The sequence below is a fragment of the Pinus tabuliformis genome, chromosome 1_1 (genome assembly GCF_031772625.1).
Source record: "Pinus tabuliformis cultivar Carrire ecotype Pingquan chromosome 1_1, CPIR1, whole genome shotgun sequence".
Lineage (NCBI taxonomy): Eukaryota > Viridiplantae > Streptophyta > Pinopsida > Pinales > Pinaceae > Pinus > Pinus tabuliformis.
The window spans coordinates 129,015,761-129,039,799 of NC_142297.1; the positions used below are offsets into that span (position 1 = coordinate 129,015,761).

The window sequence follows — 24,039 nt, forward strand, 5'->3', positions numbered from 1 at the left end:
ATGGAGCCAGAATCTCTACAGATTCGCAGTTTGATCATTGCAGAAGATGTAAGGGTTTTTCTTCCTTTATTCTTTCTGAAAAAAGGGTTTTCCTATATAAAAGAGATGTATTACATCTCTTGCAATATGATCATATTTTGTTCAATCATCTCTCTGCAATCAGAATACACGCTTCATATGTTTATATAATGTAAATCCATCGAACAGAGCCTCAATTGTTTCAATTTTGTATCCATGGAGATTCAAGGGAAATCAGTAACAGATGCATGGTTCGATGTCAGAGTGATATACTTAAGATTGAACTCCTGTTTGCTTAAAAGTGCACCAAATTGTTTTACGATTTTGTTTCCTGCTAGAAGCATGTCAACCGTTCTTGAGGTTAATGGCATCAGAATTCCTTCCACAGAGCAGACCTCTCGCAAGCTGCGAAGAGACAGAGTAGATACAGAATTTGCCGAGGCAACTTATATCAGTACCGATAATCTGCGCACTAATGAGGGCTTTCTGAAGTCTCAGGTGAACAAATTATATGTGCTTTCTGCACTACATTGTTTGAATATCGTTATTCTTTATATTCTTTATTGAGTATTTATATTCAGGGAAATTTCTGGATCATTTGATGCAGCTTTGCATCATTGTTTCTATTATTCTTAATAAACCACTATTCTTGATCAACCACAAGCCAGTAGGCCTACTTCTCCTCCCTAACAATGCCCTTAGAATAGTTTCACCAATTTTTTCCCGCCTTGCTTTAATCCCTCCTATAAAGATATTAAGATGTACTTGCACTCGCACCTTCCGAACCTTTTTCACCTACAGCAACAATATCCCTCTCTATAGTGCTACTACTGAAATGCTCTTCCTGAGAAAAGCGTAATGGAATCTTTGAAATGCGATTAGCATTCTTTTCATCTGGATCATCCAGCATCGCAGTTTCTTGAAGTTGAAGGGCATATTCTAAGTTCCACAGCACATCTCCCATGGTGGGCTTGTCAATACCCTGATCAGCCAAACACTTTCCAGTCGTATCTTCGAACATTCTTAGGGAGTTAGGGTTGATGCTATCTACAAGATGCCTATCAATAATTTGGTCAAGCATGCCTCTACTTTTCCAATGCATTGCCCACTCTGCTAGATTGATTTTATCTCTGGGAAGAGAAGGATCAATGACCGGCCTTGCACACAGTAACTCCATAAGCACTACTCCAAAGGAATAGACATTGAATTTTTCTGTCAATTTCTGCCTTCTGAAGTACTCAGGGTCAAGATACCCAAAGCTACCTTTGACAGCAGTACTCAAATGGGTTTGATCCAGAGCAAGTCCAATCTTTGAAATCCCAAAGTCTGCCACCTTGGCCACAAAATTTTCATCCAACAAAATGTTGGTTGTCTTTACATCATGGTGAATGATTCCCTACTCTGCTCTGTGTGAAGGTAATGAAGACCCCTAGCGGCCCCTATGCATATATCAAGTCTCTGTTTCCATGACAAAGGAGGAATATCTGATCCATACAAGTGTTTCCTAAGAGGTCCATTGGCCATGTACTCATAAACCAAAATCATCTCAGAATGCTCCTCACAATAGCCAATAAGAGAAACTAGATGATGGTGGCGAAACTTAGACAACATTTCAATTTCAGTCCAAAATTCTGCCATGCCTTGTGCAGAGCTTCGATTTCCCTGTTTGACAGCCACTATGGTTCCATCTGCAAGCATCCCTGTGAACACTTTACCAAACCCACTTACACCCAGAACCAAACTCTCATCAAAGTTTTTGGTAGCTTCTTCTATCTCTGAAAATGTGAAATGCTGGCCTAGACTTGAAGGTCCAGGAGAAGCAGGACTCCCAGCTGACACTTTGCTTCCCTTGCGTCCTTTAGTTTCAGAATGCCCTCCATGTAGTGGAAGAGGCAACCAAGGTTTAGTAGAGAATTTTTGAGATCTACGACAACATAAGAAGTAGATCACCATTAATAGCCCAAGAGCAACAAAAAATCCTACAACGAATCCAACTATTAGACCAACTTTTCTATTCCTATTTGATCTGATAGAACTGTTCTGTGGGAAAGGTCCATCCAGACTTTTGTTAGAGTTGCTCATCTTCATAATCTCCAGCCCATTTAATATGGCATTGGGGAGAACACTTGCCATATTTATTGCAGGTCCTACTTTGACAGCAAGATTTTTCGATCCAGTAGATGTATTAAGTACTACAAAATCGCTGTAATAAGCTGCTGCCAAGTTATTTTGTGTTGCAGCTGATATATCAAAATTACCACCCATCACATTATCATTGTTAATATATACATTGAAGTATAACTCGTTCAATGCTTTGCTCACAATATCGCAGAAATGCATCCGAATGAAGTATTGGTAATCTGGATCCACAGTAAACAACCAAGAAATGTTGAAAGTTGGGTTTGTGACATTGGCTGCAGCCATCTCCTCAGCAGTAGCATATACAATATTGGGAGCGGTTTCATTAGTAACTAGTCCTTGGCGGTACACAATATTGTTGGCCGGGATGTTGAAATTTTGGGCAAGCGATTTTGAAGCTAAGAAGCTTGTATCAGGATCCCAAAATCTCCCAAGGGTGTCATTGTCAGGGGTAATCAATGGTCCTCCCATATTAAGTCTGTAAATTGTTTCAAAAGCATGCTCAGATAGACCACTGTAAGTATTAGGCAGGGGCACAGCTTGAGCTGTGTCTGAAACAAGAGTGTTCGGCACAGAAACAACTTCAATGGCATTGACAAACGCAAAGGAATTATTGGAGGGAATAAATGTCAGGACCAATGTTTGTTCATTTACATTGATGAGATATTCCTTCATCACAATTGAACTATTCTGGATTTGGAAATTGTACAATAGACCAAAGTCTTGGGTGGCTACTGAAAATATGGCACTTGTAAGATTGTACATTTGATAAGAGAATGGAAAGAAATGTAAACGTACCCAGTGTTTGCCCTGGTGCCCAATACTGAAGGTATAGGATGACTTCTGAGTAAATACTCTAGCTGTCAAATAGATACCAGAAGGAACCTATAGATTGGAATTTGTGGTGTTAGCAAAGATGCCTTCATTGGTGGCAATTGACATATATGAGGAGGGGGTATCTGCAGTGAAGATCCGTCCACCCACTGTGGTGTTACTTTTTGATCCACAGTCTATAAGGTAGTTATCTTATGAAGTTGAAACCCCATTCTAAAAAAATGACAATAAAAACAACACACAAATGCACACAATGACTGCCATTTCCTTCACTTCTTTCTCTGCAGCCCAATTGTGTGTTTCTCTCTTTTCTCTGCACCCAAATTATAGGATTCTCTTTGTGTCACTTTCTTCCTCTGCACCTCCAGGCAATTCCAAGAGCCTATAACTCTGCCCAGATTTCCACCCTGACCATTGAACTGATGCCGTCACCCCCTGACCGAGCTGGGATAGGACCTCCTTCTTTAGAATATAGAAAGATGGACTTCAGTTCACCTCTATTCTAGAGAATAATTTGGAGATTGCCATGAAACTGCAGGTTCCTAAATATGTCAAGAACAGAGTTATAGAAATACAAGACCATTATTGTGAGATTTGTCCATTATAACCAGCGCATATAACCACTAGCTACAGTGTCAACACTGCTCTTCTAACTTTCTACCACATCATCAAATGGCCATTACATCAAGTCCTGGAATGATGGCTTTGCAAGTGAAAGCAGAGTAGGACTGCAATTATTTTTTCATGAACTAAAAGCAATGTATGCATACAATAAATATTGATATGTTTAAAAATAGTATGCAAGATCAGAATGAATGTAAGAACCAGCATGAAAAAGGTTTTTCAGCCTTGAATTTATGGAAAAGTATTTTTGGAAGACTCATGCGGTTTTGAAGCTTTTTGGCTGAAAACTTTCAATGTCAAACGACATCAACAAAAATGAAACCTTATCTCTCAGTTTGTACTGATTCTTTAATTTCCTTATTAAACCCAGCCTTCATTATCCACCTTGAGGGTGACACATTCTGTAATTTACATATTTAAATGTGTCACTCTTCCGTATATAAATTTCAGGTAAATTAGGTGACAATACCATCATCCTTATGAAATGGGAAAAAAATTATTGGTTGGTTTTTCATTGATGTAATATATTTATGTTGTAAGGCGTTTCCCTCTGAAATCAACTCCCCTCTCCGCCCACCTGTCATCCTTGTAAGCCACACGATTATATGTTAGACGATTGCAACAATTTCAGCAGTTGATTCAAAGGGGTTACAAATTAGTTGCCCAAATGGTTTGGGCGTTTCATTTGGCATCTGGTCATAAACAATTAATAGTTTCATCCCCGCAGTTGAACCGGGCTCCAGTGCTACATGAGTCCTACGAACCCTGTCATTCCTTCCCTGAACACTTTCGTTATGCATTTCACTGCGATTTCTTGGCCACTGCTAGGGAGAACGCCCATATAAAGCTTCCCAAATCCCCCTGGTCCAAAACATATATGCAGTCAGTGGTAGTGCATTTAATGCCGCTACTGGTTGCATATTGTTCCCCAAAATCTAATCCAATATGTTCTTTGTCCACTATTTGATATAATACTGTGTATATATAGACTGCTCCATGTGAACAAAGAAAGTGTTTTAACGGGAGATAAAAGAACTTTTGTTTCTACTTCAATTCGGGCATTTTGTGTGTGCGCTTTTTTAATTTCCATAACAAAAAAGTGTTCCTGTCCATTAAATTGGAAACAAACAGAAATGGCAAATGAAAAATTAAATTGGAAACTAAAATTTTGGAACCATTGAAAATTGAAAGCTTTGTATTAAATTTGAAATTAATGAAAATTGAGAATTGAATCATAAAATTTGAAAGTATATTATTTTGAAATCTCCATGCCTACCCCTGTTATTTTTTGTTTACCTCCACCTCCGATTCCAATGGTACCTACAGGAAGAAACCAAAGATTTACTAATTGTAGGTGTGGTTTGAGTCTTGACATCAGAGACAATGTCCATCAAATTGTTTGCAATTATTGAGTATGGATGTATTATCCTTCTCGGGAAGGAACTATGTTTAAGATGTATACTATCTATTTTTTTTAGGTGAATTTAGAAGCAATTACCAGTCCTCTGAGAAGAATATGACAGGAGCTAACAGTGGCAATGGTCATTCTCTAGAGCAAACTCCTACTTGGGCAGTAGCAGTTGTTTGTTTGGCATTTGTGGCCATCTCTTTACTTCTTGAACATGGTATTCATTATGCTAGCAATGTAAGGTTTTTCTTAGATTTCAACTGTGAACTTTTTGGTTTAGTTGAATTGATCTTACTTTGGTTCAGTTCTGCATTCAATTTGTTTTGACTGGTAGAAATTTGATAAATTTTGGCTTCTGAAATCACCAACAAAACACACTTTTAAAACCCAATATGAATGGCTCATATTCAATATGTCATCAGTGATTAGAAGTAGAATTATTGCTTTGGTTATTAGAGGAAAAGGATGCTGATAGAGGAAGACATGATAAACAAATCTGCAGGATTACAAGTTTTGAATTCTTATTGCATATGTACTAATAAAGCCCTTTTCTGTCATTATATTTACAGTGGCTCTCCAGAAGAAATAAAAAGGCTCTATATGAAGTGCTTGAAAAATTGAAAGTAGGTAATGGATACTCGAAACCACTCATATCCACCATGTTGCTTCTTGTAGTCTATCCCCCAAATACTCTAAAACTAATTTGAAAAACAAATTTATGTTGTTTTAGATAGAACCTCCTTCTAAAATGGTTACATTGGTTGAACTTGACAATATCTGTTTTATGTATTTAATTGATCTGCTTAGATTGCATTGGTAGCTTGTTTTGGATTTTCTAAATTGAATTTCAGCCTTTAATTTCAGGCAACTACACTGATTTCTTTTAGCACCTGTTGGCTAGAATTTCTGAATATGTCCTCTAAGCAAATATTTTTGAAAATCATCTTTTTGGGTTGTAGAGTTGATGCTTCTGGGTTTCATATCACTTCTATTGACAGTTGGACAAAAGCCCATTTCCATGATTTGTATACCCAAAAAAATAGCTCATATAATGCTTCCATGTAAGAAGGAAATTGATTCTAGAGATATAAAGGTGGAAGGGGATAATGACCAAGAAAAGGAGCGCATGCAAAAAATTCTATGGGAATCAATGTCTATTGAACAAGAGGTCCCATTGAGATGTGTCTTAGCTGCTTCTGAGGGTAGCCAACATTCTAGCTCCGCACATATAAAGGCCAAACCCTTCTCTTAGTCTTAATGCGCATGGTTTCTTTATCCAGGTCCTATGATTCTTTGATTGATTTTCTTGTCGAGATCAAGTTGATTTAGACCATCTTGAAATTAGCTTCCCATACAAATTTCAAATATTTATTTTATGTTGGATTTTATTTGATAACTGTACTGCTTTGTATTTAGGGTAAGTATCCTCTGGTTTCCCAAAGCGGCATGCATCAACTCCACATCTTCATCTTTATGCTGGCAGTTCTCCATGTGTTATATAGTATCTTAATTGTCGCACTGGCAAGAGCAAAGGTAGGTGGAAGGGGAGATCAATTATTTTGTCCAATAATGTTCAGTTAAATTCTGCCTTGGGTTTTACTGTTTTGACCTCTGCATGCATTTATATCCTCTGTTAATACTGAGATCAAAAACTCTGGATTATGAGTTTTCAAATGGTGAGTTGATGTTCTTTTATTTCTTCTCCCTTAACTGGGTTTCTATGGAATCTTATTTACTCCATTCTCTGGAGACTCTTTAAGTTGAAAAGTAATAACTGGTTGGCAACCTGCCAATTCTAACTGGGATATAATATGTTAGCTATAGGCTGATTGGTCAATGGATCTTAGTTGAACTTCTGTTCACCTATATTCTAGAGAATAATTTGGAGATTTCCATGAAACTATAGGTTCCTAAATATGTCAAGAACAGAGTTATAAAAATACAAGACCATTATTGTGAGATTTGTCCATTATAACCAGTGCATATAACCACTAGCTACAGTGTCAACACTGCTCTTCTAACTTTCTACCACATCATCAAATGGCCATTACATCAAGTCCTGGAATGATGGCTTTGCAAATGAAAGCAGAGTAGGACTGAAATCATTTTTTCATGAACTAAAAGCAATGTATGCATACAATAAATATTGATATGTTTAAAAACAGTATGCAAGATCAGAATGAATGTAAGAACTAGCATGAAAAAGGTTTTGCAGCCTTGAATTTATGGAAAAGTCTTTTTGGAAGACTCACGCAGTTTTGAAGCTTTCTAAGTCTATGCAGAATCTTTTTGGCCCAAAAATTTCAATTTCAAATGACATTAGCAAAAATGGAACCTTATCTCTCAGTTTGTACTGAGTCTTTAATTTCCTTATTAAACCCAACCTTCATTGTCCACCTTGAGGGTGACACATTCTGTAATTTGAATATTTAAATGTGTCACTCTTCCATATATAAATTTCAAGTAAATTAGGTGACAATACCATCATCCTTATGAAATGGGAAAAAAATTATTGGTTGGTTTTCATTGATGTAATATATTTATGCCGTAAGGCGTTTCCCTTTGAAATCAACTCCCCTCTCTACCCACCTGTCATCCTTGTAAGCCACACGATTATATGTTAGATGATTGCAACAATGTCAGTCGTTGATTCAAAGGGGTTACAAATTAGTTGCCCAAACGGTTTGGCCATTTCATTTGGCATCTGGTCGCAAACAATGAATAGTTTCATCCCCGCAGCTGAACCGGGCTCCAGTGCTACATGCGTCCCACGAACCCTGTCATTCCCTCCCTGAACACTTTCGTTATGCATTTCACTGCAATTTCTTGGCCACTGCTAGGGAGAATGCCCATATAAATCTTCCCAAATCCCTCTGGTCCAAAACATATATGCAGTCAGCGATAGTGCATTTAATGCCGCTACTGGTTGCATATTGTTCCCCAAAATCTAATCCAGTACGTTTCTTTGTCCACTGTTTGATATAATACTGTGTATATATAGACTTCTCCATGGGACAAAGAAAGTGTTTTAACGAGAGATAAAAGAACTTTTGTTTCTACTTAAATTCGGGAATTTTTTGTGTGCGCTTTTTTAATTTCCATAACAAAAAAATGTTCCTGTCCATTAAATTGGAAACAAACAGAAATGGAAAATGAAAAATTAAATTGGAAACTAAAATTTTGGAACCATTGAAAATTGAAAGCTTTGTATTAAATTTGAAATTAATGAAAATTGAGAACTGAATCATAAAATTTGAAAGTAGATTATTTTTGAAATCTCCATGCCTACCCCTGTTATTTTTTGTTTACCTCCACCTCCGATTCCAATGGTACCTAAAGGAAGAAACCAAAGATTTACTAATTGTAGGTGTAGTTTGAGTCTTGACATCAGAGACAATGTCCATCAAATTGTTTGCAATTATTGAGTAGGGATGTATTGTCCTACCCGGAAAGGAACTATGTTTAAGATGTATACTATCTATTTTTTTTTTTTGGTGAATTTAGAAGCAATTACCATTCCTCTGAGAAGAATATGGCAGAAGCTGACAGTGGAAATGGTCGTTCTCTAGAGCAAACTCCTACTTGGGCAGTAGCAGTTGTTTGTTTGGCATTTGTGGCCATCTCTTTACTTCTTGAACATGGTATTCCTTATGCTAGCAATGTAAGGTTTTTATTAGATTTCAACTGTGCACTTTTTGGTTTAGTTGAATTGATCTTACTTCGGTTCAGTTCTACATTCAGTTTGTTTTGACTGGTAGAAATTTGATAAATTTTGGCTTCTGAAATCACCAACAAAACACACTTTTAAAACCCAATATGAATGGCTCATATTCCATATGTCATCAGTGATTAGAAGTAGAATTATTGCTTTGGTTATTAGAGGAAAAGGATGTTGATAGAGGAAGTCATGATAAACAAATCTGCAGGATTACAAGTTTTGAATTCTTATTGCATATGTACTAATAAAACCCTTTTCTGTCATTATATTTACAGTGGCTCTCCAGAAGAAATAAAAAGGCTCTATCTGAAGTGCTTGAAAAATTGAAAGCAGGTAATGGATACTCGAAACCACTCATATCCACCATGTTGCTTCTTGTAGTTTATCCTTCAAATACTCTAAAACTAATTTGAACAACAAATTTATGTTGTTTTAGATATAACCTCCTTCTAAAATGGTTACATTGGTTGAACTTGACAATATCTGTTTTATGTATTTAACTGATCTGCTTAGATTGCATTGGTAGCTTGTTTTGGATTTTCTAAATTGAATTTCAGCCTTTAATTTCAGGCAAGTACACTGATTTCTTTTAGCACCTGCTGGCTAGAATTTCTAAATATGTCCTCTAAGCAAATATTTTTGAAAATCATCTTTTTGGGTTACAGAGTTGATGCTTTTGGGTTTCATATCGCTTCTGTTGACAGTTGGATAGAAGCCCATTTCCATGATTTGTATACCCAAAAAAATAGCTCATATAATGCTTCCATGTAAGAAGGAAATTGATTCTAGAGATATAAAGGTGGAAGCGGATAATGACCAAGAAAAGGAGCGCATGCAAAAAATTCTATGGGAATCAATGTCTACTGAACAGGAGGTCGCATGGAGACGCATCTTAGCTGCTTCTGAGGGTAGCCAACATTGTAGCTCCACACATGTAAAGGCCAAAACCTTCTCTTAGTCTTAATGCGCATGGTTTCTCTATCCAAGTCCTATGATTCTTTGATTGATTTTCCTACCGAGATCGAGTTGATTTAGACCATCTTGAAATTAGCTTCCCATACAAATTTCAAATATTTATTTTATGTTGGATTTTACTTGATAACTCTGCTGCTTTGTATTCAAGGTAAGTATCCTCTGGTTTCCCAAAGCAGCATGCATCAACTCCACGTCTTCATCTTTATGCTAACAGTTCTCCATGTGTTATATAGTATATTAACTGTCGCACTCACAAGAGCAAAGGTAGGTGGAAGGGGAGATCAATTATTTTGTCCAATAATGTTCAGTTAAATTCTACCTTGGGTTTTACTGTTTTGACCTCTGCATGCATTTATATCCTTTGTTAATACTGAGATCTACAAGTCCTCTTGATGCCTAGATGAGGCGTTGGAAAGAGTGGGAAAGGGAATCACAAACTCTGGATTATGAGTTTTCAAATGGTGAGTTGATGTTCTTTTATTTCTTCTCCCTTAACTGGGTTGCTATGGAATCTTATTTACTCCATTCTCTGGAGACTCTTTAAGTTGAAAAGTAATAACTGGTTGGCAACCTGCCAATTCTAATTGGGATATACTGTGTTAGTTATAGGCTGATTGGTCAATGGATCTTAGTTCAACCTCAGTTCACCTATATTCTAGAGAATAATTTGGAGATTTCCATGAAACTGCAGGTTCCTAAATATGTCAAGAACAGAGTTATAGAAATACAAGACCATTATTGTGAGATTTGTCCATTATAACTAGTGCAATATATAACCACTAGCTACAGTGTCAACACTGCTCTTCTAACTTTCTACCACATCATCAAATGGCCATTACATCATGTCCTGGAATGATGGCTTTGCAAATGAAAGCAGAGTAGGACTGCAATCATTTTTTCATGAACTAAAAGCAATGTATGCATACAATAAATATTGATATGTTTAAAAACAGTATGCAAGATCAGAATGAATGTAAGAACTAGCATGAAAAAGGTTTTGCAGCCCTGAATTTATGGAAAAGTCTTTTTGGAAGACTCACACGGTTTTGAAGCTTTCGAAGTCTACGCAGAATTCTTTTTGGCCCAAAACTTTCAATGTCAAATGACATCAGCAAAAATGGAACCTTATTTCTCATACAAAAGCCTGGTTCAAAGCCAATTTATATCTAAATTTTACTTATCTTCCATGGTAAAGTTTATCTTCATTTAAGCAGCAGAGAGAAGTGGACCCATAACAAATAGGGAACGAAAAAGGCATCTGCACATTCTACCTACATTTTGTTTCATTGAAAAAATAGCTTTCACTAAAATCCGTTGTTCAAATATTTTTAAAGGAGGAGCCACTTGCTTCTTCTCCTCTCCATTCTGTCAAATTCAGCTAGCACCAGTGCCATGATGGAAAGCCTTGCCATCGCACTATATGGGAAAGTATTGGGAAAGACAACACAGCAGGCCCTGCCACTGATGAAGCAGAATGACATATTCCTTAGACTTGCTCTTACCATCACGGGATCTGAAAAGTCTCTAGAACCTGGTAATGGCGGTCGACAGCCGAATATACCAGGACTCAGGAATTATATAGGTTGTGAAAACTAAATCCAGTTTGGATGTTTTTAACAATTAATTTGCATTCTCAGTTTTTCTTGATAAGATTTGAACATTATCAAATACTTTGATGGGCATCAAATACCCATCAAATTTATATGATTAATTAATTTATATTTTATAAATTAAATTAATAATTAATTATTTATCAAAAAAATACTAGTAGTTTAAGAATATGTATCTTTTAAGAGGTTATATATTTCAATCTAAAATGAAAAACACTTATATTCTTATATTTTTATAAACTTTTGTAACCAAATCTTACACAAGGGAATATATTTATTTCATAAACCAAAAAGTCTATACATATCATAACCATAATTTTAAAATTAGATTATAATGATTATAATTACAAAACATTATATCTATCTATCTATATATATATATATATATATATATATATATATATATATAAGTTAGGAATTTGATTACTAACTTAATCATAATTTTAAAATTAAATTATGCTTATTATAATTACAAAACATTATAATAATATCTAAATCAAAATAACTATATATATATATATATATATATATATATATATATATATATATAAATATAGTTATTTTGATTTAGATATTATTATAATGTTTTGTAATTATAATAAGCATAATTTAATTTTAAAATTATGATTAAGTTAGTAATCAAATTCCTAACTTATATATATATATATATATATATATATATATATATATATATATATATATCAAATGAATGCATTAAATTTTTTTAAATTATTTTTTTTTTCCAAAAAAAAAAACTACCTCGTAAATTTATTCATGGTTACGTGTTATGTTAAAAACATTAGTTAGGCTGAAAATTTAATGTCTCACAATGAATCAGAAAAATGGCTAAGAGGCCAACAAGTGAGCAGAACATGTAGGCCTGCCAAGAAACCCCAAAGGGTGCACCAGCAAAAAAAAAAAAACCAGAAACCCCAACAACAAAAACTAACGGGATTTCAAACAAAAAATTGGGCAAGGTCGCCTGGATAACTCCCAAAAAAACCCCACAGATTCATGGCATGCCAATCAACGTTGAAGACCAAAATATGATGATAGCCTTTAAATTTTCAACTCTAAATTTCCAGAGAAGGTGTAACCTTTTACATAATGATCAAGCAATGAAATACATGGGGCTTTTACATAACCAAATGAAATCATTAAGATCAGGCAATGAAGTACATGGGGTTCGACAGCTTGAAGGTCCTGATCTCCTTGGTACTAGTGGTAATTCTTCTGAGAACAAGGGTAGTCCTTTGACAATAGCTCATATACAAAGGTTTTGAAGCTTCTATATTTTAAATGGCTAAACAAGATAGCTTCTATATCTTAAATGGCTAAACAATATTTGTTAGACCTATGGATTTTAATATATGAAACCATTTATACTTATGTTACCTGACTAATTGGCTCTCTTATGCACCAATGTTCTTGGATCATATGCCCATTTCGTATGGAATGTCTACTAAGTGGTTCCAGTTAATGGGGCATTGATTTGAGTGTTCAATATATTTTTATTTTTTATCAAAGTATTTTTTTTCTCTATTTGCTTTCTTCAATTTATGCCTTACGGTGTTTCCTTTGCAACATCTGGTGCAAATGCTAGTTTATGATTTTTTTAGACATCTACACCAAATTACAAGATTCATTCAAATGCAAAATGTACCATGTTTTGTAATTTGAAATTTTACTATATTCATTTTAAATAAATTGACAAAAAAACTTTAAACAAAACCTAAGAATCATCTACTAACATTATAAGAATGATCATGCAAAATGTACCAACTAAATGAAAATTTACTTTCATTGCTACATATTCATGAACTTAAATATGTAAAACCTTCAAAAGCATCAAACCATGCATGTGCATTATGCAAATTGTGGGCCATGTTTTATAATGAAATTTTATCTTGTATGTTGGTGCATTCAAAGAACTTGTTGTAGTAGCTACAACCACCCTCCAAAATTTTGCCTTAGCTTCATTTTGGAGCCTCCCTACCAACCATCCTTAGCAGCATGTCTTGCATTATCAAGTACATAGGCTTCATTTGTTTTTCAGTGGCTTGCCAGCCTGTGCATGTCAGTTTGCTTCACTCCCTTCACAGGTTGCCATTATGGACTTAAGCTATTTGCTGGTTGAGAAACTCCCCTAGAAAATTGTGCAATTATGTAGGGGAACCAACCGCCCCCCTAGAAATTGTGCAAATATGATGGGAAGCCTGCTGGGGTCCAAAATTGCATAGAGTAGTCAGAGAGGCTTCCTAGAGAAAACTATGCAATCTAGGTCGACACTATAACTCAACCCAAAAATTGCGCAATTCTAGAGAGTAGTCACCTGTTGACCCTATAAATTGCCCAATCGCTAAGGGACAACTAGCCCAACTCACCCCAGAAACTACACAAATCAGTCTCCTAGTCTTGCAGGCTATTGCATGTGCCTTCAGGTTGATTAGTTCTCTCCAGGACGCAACAAACGTGATTTGCATGCATGGGTTTCTTTTCCCAAAATAGCAAAAAGAAACACTAAAAAACATCCCTGGATTTTAGGGATCTATTTTTGGCAACTGGAGGTTACATGCAAAGACCGTTTTAGAAACTGCCTTCCAAGTGTCCCTTTTTCCTAGATTTGTGGCATACACATCATAAGCCTCAAACCTATTTATTCGATGTTGCAGAGCTCATTCTTCACATCGATCTTGGAGTTCTGACATCCCACAACACATCTAGGAGTCTTCGGCACATTCAGCTCAGTTATTTCCGGGTAAGTCTGCTTTACATGTTTTTTGCAACATTTATGTCGATTTTTGTGTTTTGGTTTTTGTGAGTGATGTCTGCTTGATTTATGTAATTTGCATTCATGTTAGCCTATAGAAGCACCGTTTTAGTTTTCATTTGCATCTCTCTGCTGTCGCATGCATGACATTGTTTTTCACTAACGATCGTTGATTCGACAACCCATTTCACATGCATGTGTGTTTTCCCATTTTTTGAACCTTGCATTCATTTTTTGCATGCATGGTCATTCACTCTTGCTTACACTCAGTTTCGCCATGCATTCAGATTTCATATGTTTCAGTTGCCCGTTGGTGGGTCGGGGCAACCTTGGCTCGGGCCCTGCCTTGCCCGGACAACGTTGCGCATTTTTTAGAGGGAAGGCTCTGCCTTCCTCCTAGAAAATGCACCAAACTATCTAGACACTATCCTCCAGGATTCCTCTGCGCAAATCTAAGAGGCAGTGCTTTGCTGGCCCAAAAAAGTGTGCAATGTAGTCCTTGGGCCTCCATGCCTTGCTGACTGAAATTGTGTATTGTGCAATCTCAGCCCCCAGTAGGCCAGCTTGGATTGTGCATTATGCAATTCCAGTAGTCAACCAGCCTCCAAACAATCTAAATTTCCTTTTGCACAATTTGGGAAGTCAATCTCCTGACCTCCCAGTGAAAATTGTTCAATCCTTGCCATCAGTCTCCTGGTTATGTTGCATGTTAGTCCTCAAGTTTGCTTTGGTTTCAACTGAAATATTGCTTTCCATGCATGTCATCATGTCTCTAGGTATAATAGGTGTTCGTCCATCTCTCAGCAATTTAGGTTCAATGGCCTCCAAGAGAGCAGGGTCAAAGGACACTGACAAAAGTGCAACTGGAGATGCAGTTGAGAAAGTGTCTATGAGTTTTCCGATTTACAAAGACACCAAGCTACTCGTAGACAAATACATCAATGATAAATTCTCAGGCACATTTTATGAAGATCTTAAAGACCGCAAGGTCTGTGTGAACATTCACAAGTCCGACTTATACCGGATTGCATGCAGGTATCCAGTGTTTCCATGCATGGACATGATACATTGGATCATCTTGCACACTGATCCCGAGACAATGGTGTTAAGTAGTGTCAGCGAGACAAATATTGCTACATTCAGGGCACATGACTATTAGTATATCTACCACTTGCCGCAACCAATGATCATAATGTTGACACCCTTCAGTAGACTCAATAGCAGTGTCAACTCTAGGGAGATCTTGAAGAGCTGGGTAAAGGAGCCAACCAAGTTCAGGATGACACCCAACCAGTTTTACAAGACGAAGATACTGCGGAAGGCATATCAATACTTGGTCATTTTTTCATGCTGCTTGTATGGCCAAGAGAGCACGGAGACCTTCCTGCAGAGTTGGGTGATCGTGTTAGACCAACTAGCCAATGAAGGCAAACCATGCAACTAGTCCAACATGTTGACTCATAGGCTGAAGGAACAGGTAATAGGAGCTTAAAAGCTGCCCAAAGGTCAGCAAGCAGAAATATACACGTCTGCATACATCTTGGATGCAATCTTTGCCCATAAGAAGTTCCTAGGCTTGAAGTGGGCATGGACATCAGCGGAAACCTCTGTACACACTTATTGCAAACCATTTTTTGAATGCAGCTTCCGCGGAGTGATCAGATAGTTGTTAGACCATTTTGTCACCCTAGTGTACAAGAAGATTTTTGATCAGGGTCTGTTATAGCACCATTTACCACTCTTGGTAGATCTGATGCTTTGTTTATGGCCTAGGACAACCCTTCCTTCCAGACTTGGTCCAAATCCTTAAAAAACAGTGTTTTATTCCCTATACGCTACTTTGCCCTGTGATAAAAGCGTGTACACATGGGTCAACATATACCTAACCCGCGTACATATGTTAAAACACTTAAAAAAAATTAAATTTCCTTAATTTCAGGCGGAGTTCATGGGTTTTACCTGTTACTCACCTCCTATTGTTCGTGGCCCAACTATTTGCCAACTGAAAAAACTAATTTGGAGAGGTATAAATAAACCTTCATAGGAAGGCCTTAATAGAGAAAGGATGATATATTGATACTATAGTGAGATTATCCCTCATCAAGTCTAAAGAATCCCTATGCCTCCTGCACTCCCCAAAGCTTTAGGAAACCCTTGTTTCCTTAATTAATAGATATCCCTCATCTTGCTTGAGATATCTTTGTGTTGGCGATGGAGGAAGATTTTTGAAGGCCGGGAAAGGACGAATCCGGAGGACAATTCCGCTTGGAGCCGGAGAAAGACTCAGGTCGTATTTCTCCACCTTATCTATAATTTACTTCAATAATAAGGAATGTTGTTCTATTTTCAACATGAAATGTGTTTATGCATAAAAGTTGTGTTGTAATTCATTTATGAATCTTTATTGATGTATAATTAGTTATTCATTTATATGATTTAAAGTTAACATCATGTATATCCTTTATGTTTCTATTGTCATGTATGTTCTATTTTGAATAATTTTCAGGTTTCAAGAACATTGGGAGAAGCTGAGGGTTTGCACCCTGCGGGATCTACCAAAACGAAGGACATCAGGTAAGCATAATCCTACACGATTTAGTAGAATAAGGATGTTTAATGATTTCTTGAGCATTTCTTGTTGAGGTTTACCCTTTGCTCTGTTGGGGTTCTCAACCCAAAGTCCTAGGGTGGTTTCGCCCATAACAAAATGGGCGACTTCACTGGGGGTAACAATCTTGTTATTCCTCTTTTGGGTTGTTTGTTCTCAATCAGGGATCACTTTCTTGATTGCTTGCTTTTACAGTATTGTTTGGTCCATTAGTATCCCATGCATCAAGTCTAATCTTCTTGATCAGACCTTGATTTTTGTTTTTCCTTATAAAGCTTTGTATACGCTTTTTACTTTGTTTACAGTAGCATATACACGCAGGTTTCTATAAAGTAGACTTGCGTATACGCGAGTTTCCTGTATTAGAAATGCGTGTGCACGCTTTTGTGTTTTTACATAGTCACGTATGCAATTTTTTGGATGATTTTTTCAAATCTTTTTGCCTAGTTAGGTTTGTAGCCTGGTGATTTCTGTTGTTGTATGGTCATCTGCTGTCTGGAGAATCTATTTCTCCTGCAAGCTTTCTTTTTCAAAATCTCTTTCTCATTGAAAAGATTTGGCCTAGGATTGCTTCTTAAGCAAGTTTGTAGTTTGTATATTGGTTTTCAAGGCTTCGTTTTGAAGTTCTTGGTTGTTCTGGTCTTCCAGAATAGGAAATTGTTTTCAATTTCATTTTCAAGCCTAGATTTCAAGTTCTCTTGCTTTCCTTTCCCTTGTTTGGTGGCCTTATTGATTTTCTTGCTTTTTGAGAGTTTCTTTTTGACAAGTTTGAAAGTATTTCTTTCTTGGCCTTTTGGTTAGTTTGTTGAAATATTTTGCTGCTATTTGGGTCAGTTTGTGCAAGTTGTAGTCTTTCTTGTTCAAGTTTCGTTCATTTTTGAGTTTATAACTTGCAAGATTAAAAGACTCCTTGTGCTTATTTATTGATCTTTCGAGTTTTAGTAGTACTTTTGTGACCTCAAAAAGTTGTTTTTTTCCCTTTAAAATAAAAAGCTAAAAAAACTTTTCTTTTGTTTTTCTCTTTCCAAGCTTTTGGTTTACGGTTTCTTTTGTTTTGTTGTTGAGAAGCGAATTGTGATCTTTTGCGATTTGTTCTGCTTGCTTTGAAGAGATATTTGTGTTCAAATTTTTGCCCTCTTCATTTTCAAGTTGGCTTATTGTCTCTATAAAGAAACACATTTTTTCTTCTTGTATGAGCATCCATGCACTATCATTATAGTTTGCATTACAGACATTTTAGTCTTTTTGTTAGCTTTTGGGTGTGTGGAGTGTGTTTTCTGGAAAAAGAAAAAGTTTCTTGTACAAGTTTATTCGTAGAACTCTATAGAAATCCCTTTTCATTGAAGAAAATAACTGCATTGGCATGTAGCTAAGTTTCTATTGGTTTCTGTTGCGTCAAAACATCATCAGTTTCACTCTCGTAATTCCCCTGACTTAAAGAACAGCTATATAAAATCAAGCGATTAATAAAATGAACTAGAACTTTTATTGTTGTCATTAATCAACACCAACAAGTTTAGGTTCATTAGGGCCTTGGATTAGGTGAGTGGAGAGTTAACTCTCCAAGGTCGCTCAAATTACAAAACTTAGAAGTTGAATAAAGAGCAAAACCCAATATTGTTAGAAAGGTCGGGAATGCTCCGTGATTGGGAGTTAAGCACAAGGGAGAGTGAAGACAAGGAAGAGAGATGCCCCCTCTCCTAGTTATTGGATCCTGCATCATGACTGTTCTACCCGGATTTTGATACGAGTTGGTATCCATAGTGACCTTTCCTAGGGATTGCATAGGTGGTTGCGGAGGGGAATCCCATGGCACCTGAGGCTAACATTTCATCACATTCAGCAGTACTTCTGGAGGGTACCCTTGCGAAGCTTTGGTGCTTGCCCCAGCAAAGGCTATTGTCTGGAGGTCAGTGTAACTGCTTCTAATACCTTTGCTAGTAGGCTTGGGCCGTCATTATCCCAGACTATCTTCAGAAGGTCCCTTACTTCACTTTCTTGTATTTTGGTGTCTGGTCCTCATCACTCGGAGTGGAAATACTTGGAAGTTGCTTGATTGGTTGTATCTTTAGGGACTTTATAGTCGAGTGCTCTTTGCTTTTTGTATATAGTTGGCTTTAGGAATTTTTTTCTTGTCACTTTTGAACTTTAGATTCCGAGTGACCGGTCAACTACTTCGCCAATCTTGATCTTTCTTTTGAAAGTTGTGGAGTTGCCTCCTCAAGGGAAAAGGTTTTGATTGTGCATCTATCTTCCTTGGAAAGTCATTTGTACATTCCCATAAGGGAAGGATCTGCGAATAAGTTAGATATGGCCAATATTCCTATGGAAACCAACCAAGGTACCCTCCCAAAAGGGGATCCTTGTGCTTTTCCTTTCTTTGGAAATGTTGGTACCCCCTTGATGGCCACTTTGAATATTCCTGGATTGAATGTTGGACTACCAGTTTGGTTGTGGTCCACTCCAAATATTCCTGATGTTCTTGAAGCTTCTCAGATGAATGCTTTATTTCAAGGGCATCAAAATGGTGTTAATTATTCATCTTCTTTAAAAGAGAAATCTAGTAATTCCTTTTTCTCCTCCCTCTTGTAATAAGAGATCTAAAAAGAATAGAAAGAGGAGGACAAAGAAGAAGAATAGTTCTATCCAATCATCATCAACCTCTACAAGTAATGCTGGAGATGAGCCTTCAACTGCTGCAAGTCATGCCGGGGCCATAAGTCTAGTCACTACAAGTCATACTAGCAATTCATCGTCAATCTCTGCTAGTCATGTTGGAGATGAGACTTCAACCGCTACAAGTCATGCTCGAGGAACAAGTCTGGTCACTGCAAGTCATACTAGCAATTCATCATCAACCTCTGCTAGTCATGTTGGAGATGAGTCTTCAGCCGTTTCTAGTCATGCTGGGGGCATGAGTCTAGTCATTGCAAGTCCTACTATCAAAGAGTCATTAACCTCTGCGAGTCATGTTAGGGAATTTCCACTGACCAATGCTAGTCATGTTGGTAGAATGGATGTTGATCGTAAACCGAAGCATAGAAGTTTTAAACCTAAGTTCCCTTGTAAGATATGCAAGGGAGACCATCTTACTCATTTGTGCCCTGGTATTCCAGAGGTACAAAGGATATGGTCCGAGTCTGAAAGTTCTTCTACTCCTAAATCTGATATGGTTTCTCAACAGTCCCATCAACCATTGGTTGATAATGTGGTTGAGCCAGTGCAATCTCTGGTTGATTACACTCCTCTTTTGGGGTGAAGTGCCTAACAACAGAGTCTGTTTGATTTCTAGTACAGAGTCTTCTAGTATAGGGGGCATTCCAATTTCTTCGAATGTTCCCCCTCCAAGTTCTAGGAGTGTCTCCTTTGATTGGGATAGTCTTGTCGAGCCTCGTCTTCCTTCTGTTGCACCTTTCCAAATAAAGGTCAGAGTTAATTCCAAAAACGTCTATCGATGTATGGTGGATGAAGGATCCTCTGCAAGTATTATATCCTCCTTGACTTGGAAAGATTTGGGTTCTCCAAAGTTGTTGACAGCTGAGAGTCAGTTGTTAGCTTATGATAGAAGACCTGGTGAATCTATGGGTGTTCTTCCTCAATTGCCTATTACTTTAGGTGGGAAGACTATTTTTATCGATATGATGGTGGTTGATTGCCCTTTAGACTTTAATATGCTACTTGGGCATGATTATGTCTATGTTATGAATGCTGTGGTGTCTTCACTCTTTCGAGTGATGTGTTTTCCTCATAAAGGGAATATTGTCACTATTGATCAGCTTGCATCTGATAATCACCACCCTAATTCGAATTTACTGCAGAATACCCCTTGGTTTGTTCCAAGTGTTCAAGTAGAATATACCCTGCCATGGGTGATTTATGTGGCGTTGAATCCTCAATGTTCAGTTGCTTCTAAGAAGGATCTGTTGAGTTATTATTTTCCTTTTTGGGACTTGGTCCCGGTAGTTGACCAAGTGATTTCTCGTATGGGGACATGGGACCCATTAATTCCCTCTTTTGATCCTTATAGTTCTTATGATTTCATGGAGCTTGATTTGCCTTCACAGGAGGAACTTTTTAAAGCCATGAGTTCTTACTACCAAAGTAATCTGCGTAAGCCGCAAGGCTGTGTGGTTCCCTTTACCATATTGTACATATAAGGTATGCATTTTCAAGTTTTGTATCCTATAACAAAAGATTCTATATGAAGTTTATATGTGGGATGCATTAACTTCTTGTCTACTTGTTGGCTTGAGGGAGTCTGACCCAGGTTCAACATTAATTAGCTAAACAAATCCCTACACTACTGGCCCTTTCGGCATCAGCTTACAGAGCGCGGACTGAAGTCTCACCCGAAGCAGTATGGGGGGATGCTAGAACCAAGTTTCTGCACCCTTGGGATGGTTGGGATGTCGTTGATCTCTTTTATCCTTGCCTTCGCACATGTGATCTTTCTCTAGGGATTGTGGGACAAACCCTCTATTCCCACCTTCAATACCTTCGCAAAAGTATACAATCAACCTTTGCACAGCCCTAATCTGGGGCTTAGGTACTTTCGCGCTACTATGGCAGCGAGTCGCGCATATTCATTAATTATCCTAAGTGTTTGAATTATCTTATTAACCGATATTAGCTAGCTTCGCGTAAATATATGTTCTTACTTGCGTTCACTTAACCAAAACATTTACATATATTCGTGCATCATATAAGCATTATAAGTGAAATTCATACCCAATATAACAAGATGCATAAACAAGAAGTAAAGACACAGAATGTTGTAGAATATTTCTCTATATTGATAATTTTGGATAGTTACAGACTCGACCTGCCTGCGCACTCAGTTGCAAGGGTCTGCACACTCAGCTACAAACTTCTACTCTAGGCCTCTATGCACTCAGCTGCAGAGCCTCTACCTACGCTACCACCTAAGACTTAGACTTCCTTCTCTAAGCTATGACTTTCTTCTTCTTCATTGCTTTTCCTTTCAAACTACTTAGAGTTTAGCTCTATTTATACAATTCCATGGTCTGTAGACCATGGGTAGATATTTTACAGCCAACATTACATTTCCAAAATAAGGGCAGACAACCCTATGACTCTTTAACATCTACGCACTTTGCGACCACAAAATGTGGATTCTTTACACTTGGATTCCAAAATTTAACCAAAATATGGGCTTTTAGCCCCAAAACTACGCTTGGGGGGTCCTGCGCCCAACAGGCCCCCAACACAAACATCGTGACTCACCCTCGAGTCACTCTGCAGGCACGAAGATCTTAGCATGAAGACCTCCCAACTCTGTTTGGATGGACGCAACCTCGGTAGTGCACTGAGCGGCCGCCTGTTGGACTTATTCCACTCATTGCACAGTGATTGCCGCTGAACTACCACCCTGAATCTATTGTTGCATTGCTTGTAGTATCACGAGATTTCCTTTAATGGAAGTTGTGATCGTATATGCCTCGTCTATCTATTTCTGTAGGCGCACTTTTAAGACTGCCTCTTTGTGCCGAGTGGCATCCACCTGTTCCTTAAGCGCCTTTGCCTCCTGCATCTATGCGAGAATCTATGTAAGGGCGACTATCTGTGCAGTCCATTTGACCTCGTCATACCTATGTTTTAGCTCGCACACCTTTGTCTCCAGGTGCTCCACATTCGGGTCCTCCTGCAGGGTGGTCAGGGCCTCAAATGACTGTTCAAGAAGTTGTGTGCAGTCTGCTACTCCACTGTCGATTGCCGCTATTACTGTTGCAACAATGGTGACATGTTGTTCCCTAACTTCCGACGGGGTTGAAGGCTGAGCCCTCAATTGAAATTCTGTGATCTGCAGGTTCAGCTCCAGCTGAATCCTGGCCATCTCTGCTCAAGAGTCGTGCACCCAGATCGCTAACTTGTGGATGTGCGCCTCAACCGATTCTTCTGCCTAAATGTCCAACTCCGGGACCATTCGGCAGGCTTCCTCCACTACCCGCATGATTTGTTGATTCTCCTCAATTACCTCGTTGCGCTGCAGGGCCAACTGCTCGATGTTGAAGTGTTGCTCGCTCATCACCTGTAGAGTGCAACTCCCTCGGGCCTTAAGTTCCACAGTGACTCTATCCTGCAAGAAGTGGAGCGTCTCTCGAGGGACTGCAGAAATATGCAATCCCACACCTTTCAGGATGTTGATCGTGGGCCTATCGGCCTCATTCTCTATAGTAAGTGCCCCATCTGGTAGCACTATTGTGATGGTCACCTTTGTGCGCAAAATCTCCGCGGCAGCTGAAGTTCCTATTGCGAGGCTGGTGGACATTGTGCTAGCCTATGGAGTGCGAGCCTGAAACTCCTGCAGCTCTGTCTGGAGAGCCCCTAATACCAGTTTTTGTTGCTCTCCGAATTGTTGGAAGACCTTTGTGGTGACATCACTCACCGTTTCTCCAATATCATGCAAATCCCCCTCAGTGAGGGTGAAGCCTTGGTTTTCTTCCACAACACTACCTTCTCTTGCAGTCGCTGACACTTGAGTTGGGTGGACATCCTCTACGGGTCCGTGCCACCTTGTTTTGATGGCTCCGCTATTTCTGCTTCAGTCCTGGGTGAAGGTGACTTCTGTCCTTCGCACTCTTCTCCTCCTGTTTTCTGTTGTTCTGCTAGTTTCACGGCATTGCGCACTGCCTGGGCCTTAGACTCTGCTTCTTCTTTTCTGCATTTCTCAGTGAGCTACGCCATTCGGAGTTTTGTTTCTTCCTTCTTACACTACATGGCGAACTTGTCTGTTTCCACTGTGGAGCCTATTGCAGTGCACCATTCCGGTGGCCAAGACTCGAGGACTACAAAAATAACATCATTAGTCACTAGATATGGTAAGTTATGCCATGTCTTCATAGGGTCCTTCCACGCCCTGATAAAGACATGGCGGAAATCCGCTTTACACTCTGTAAACTGGCATATACTATGGGCAAAAACTGTGGCTTGCAATTGATCCCCATCCGGATACTCATCTCCATCAAGATCCAAAAGATCTTACTTTCTTTTATGCGCTACGTGTCCTTGGTTTCCCACAACGAAGCGTACTTCACTCCGTTTGGAAGGTCCAACGCGACTGAACAGAATTGGTTGTCTTCTGGTAGCTCCCATGCCACTAGCACAATCGAGAGCAAGAGGCACGTGTAGTGGAACGTCTTTCCCTGCTCCTATGCCTCGCGACAGTTCGAAAGGAACTCATTCCACAGATAATTCACCCAGTTGAATTGGACTCCCTCAGTGCATTGGGTTGCTAATGCAATCACAGGCGCGGGAACCTCATCCATGCGACACTTCCGCATCACCTTCCCTGCTAATATTTGTGTCGCTACCTTG

General features: G+C 38.3%; 1 pseudogene; it reads right to left on the minus strand.

The window, feature by feature from the left end:
• Positions 1 to 772: 772 nt before the first annotated feature.
• LOC149211976 (receptor-like protein kinase THESEUS 1 pseudogene) lies at positions 773 to 22,558 on the minus strand (annotated as a pseudogene).
• Positions 22,559 to 24,039: the final 1,481 nt, after the last annotated feature.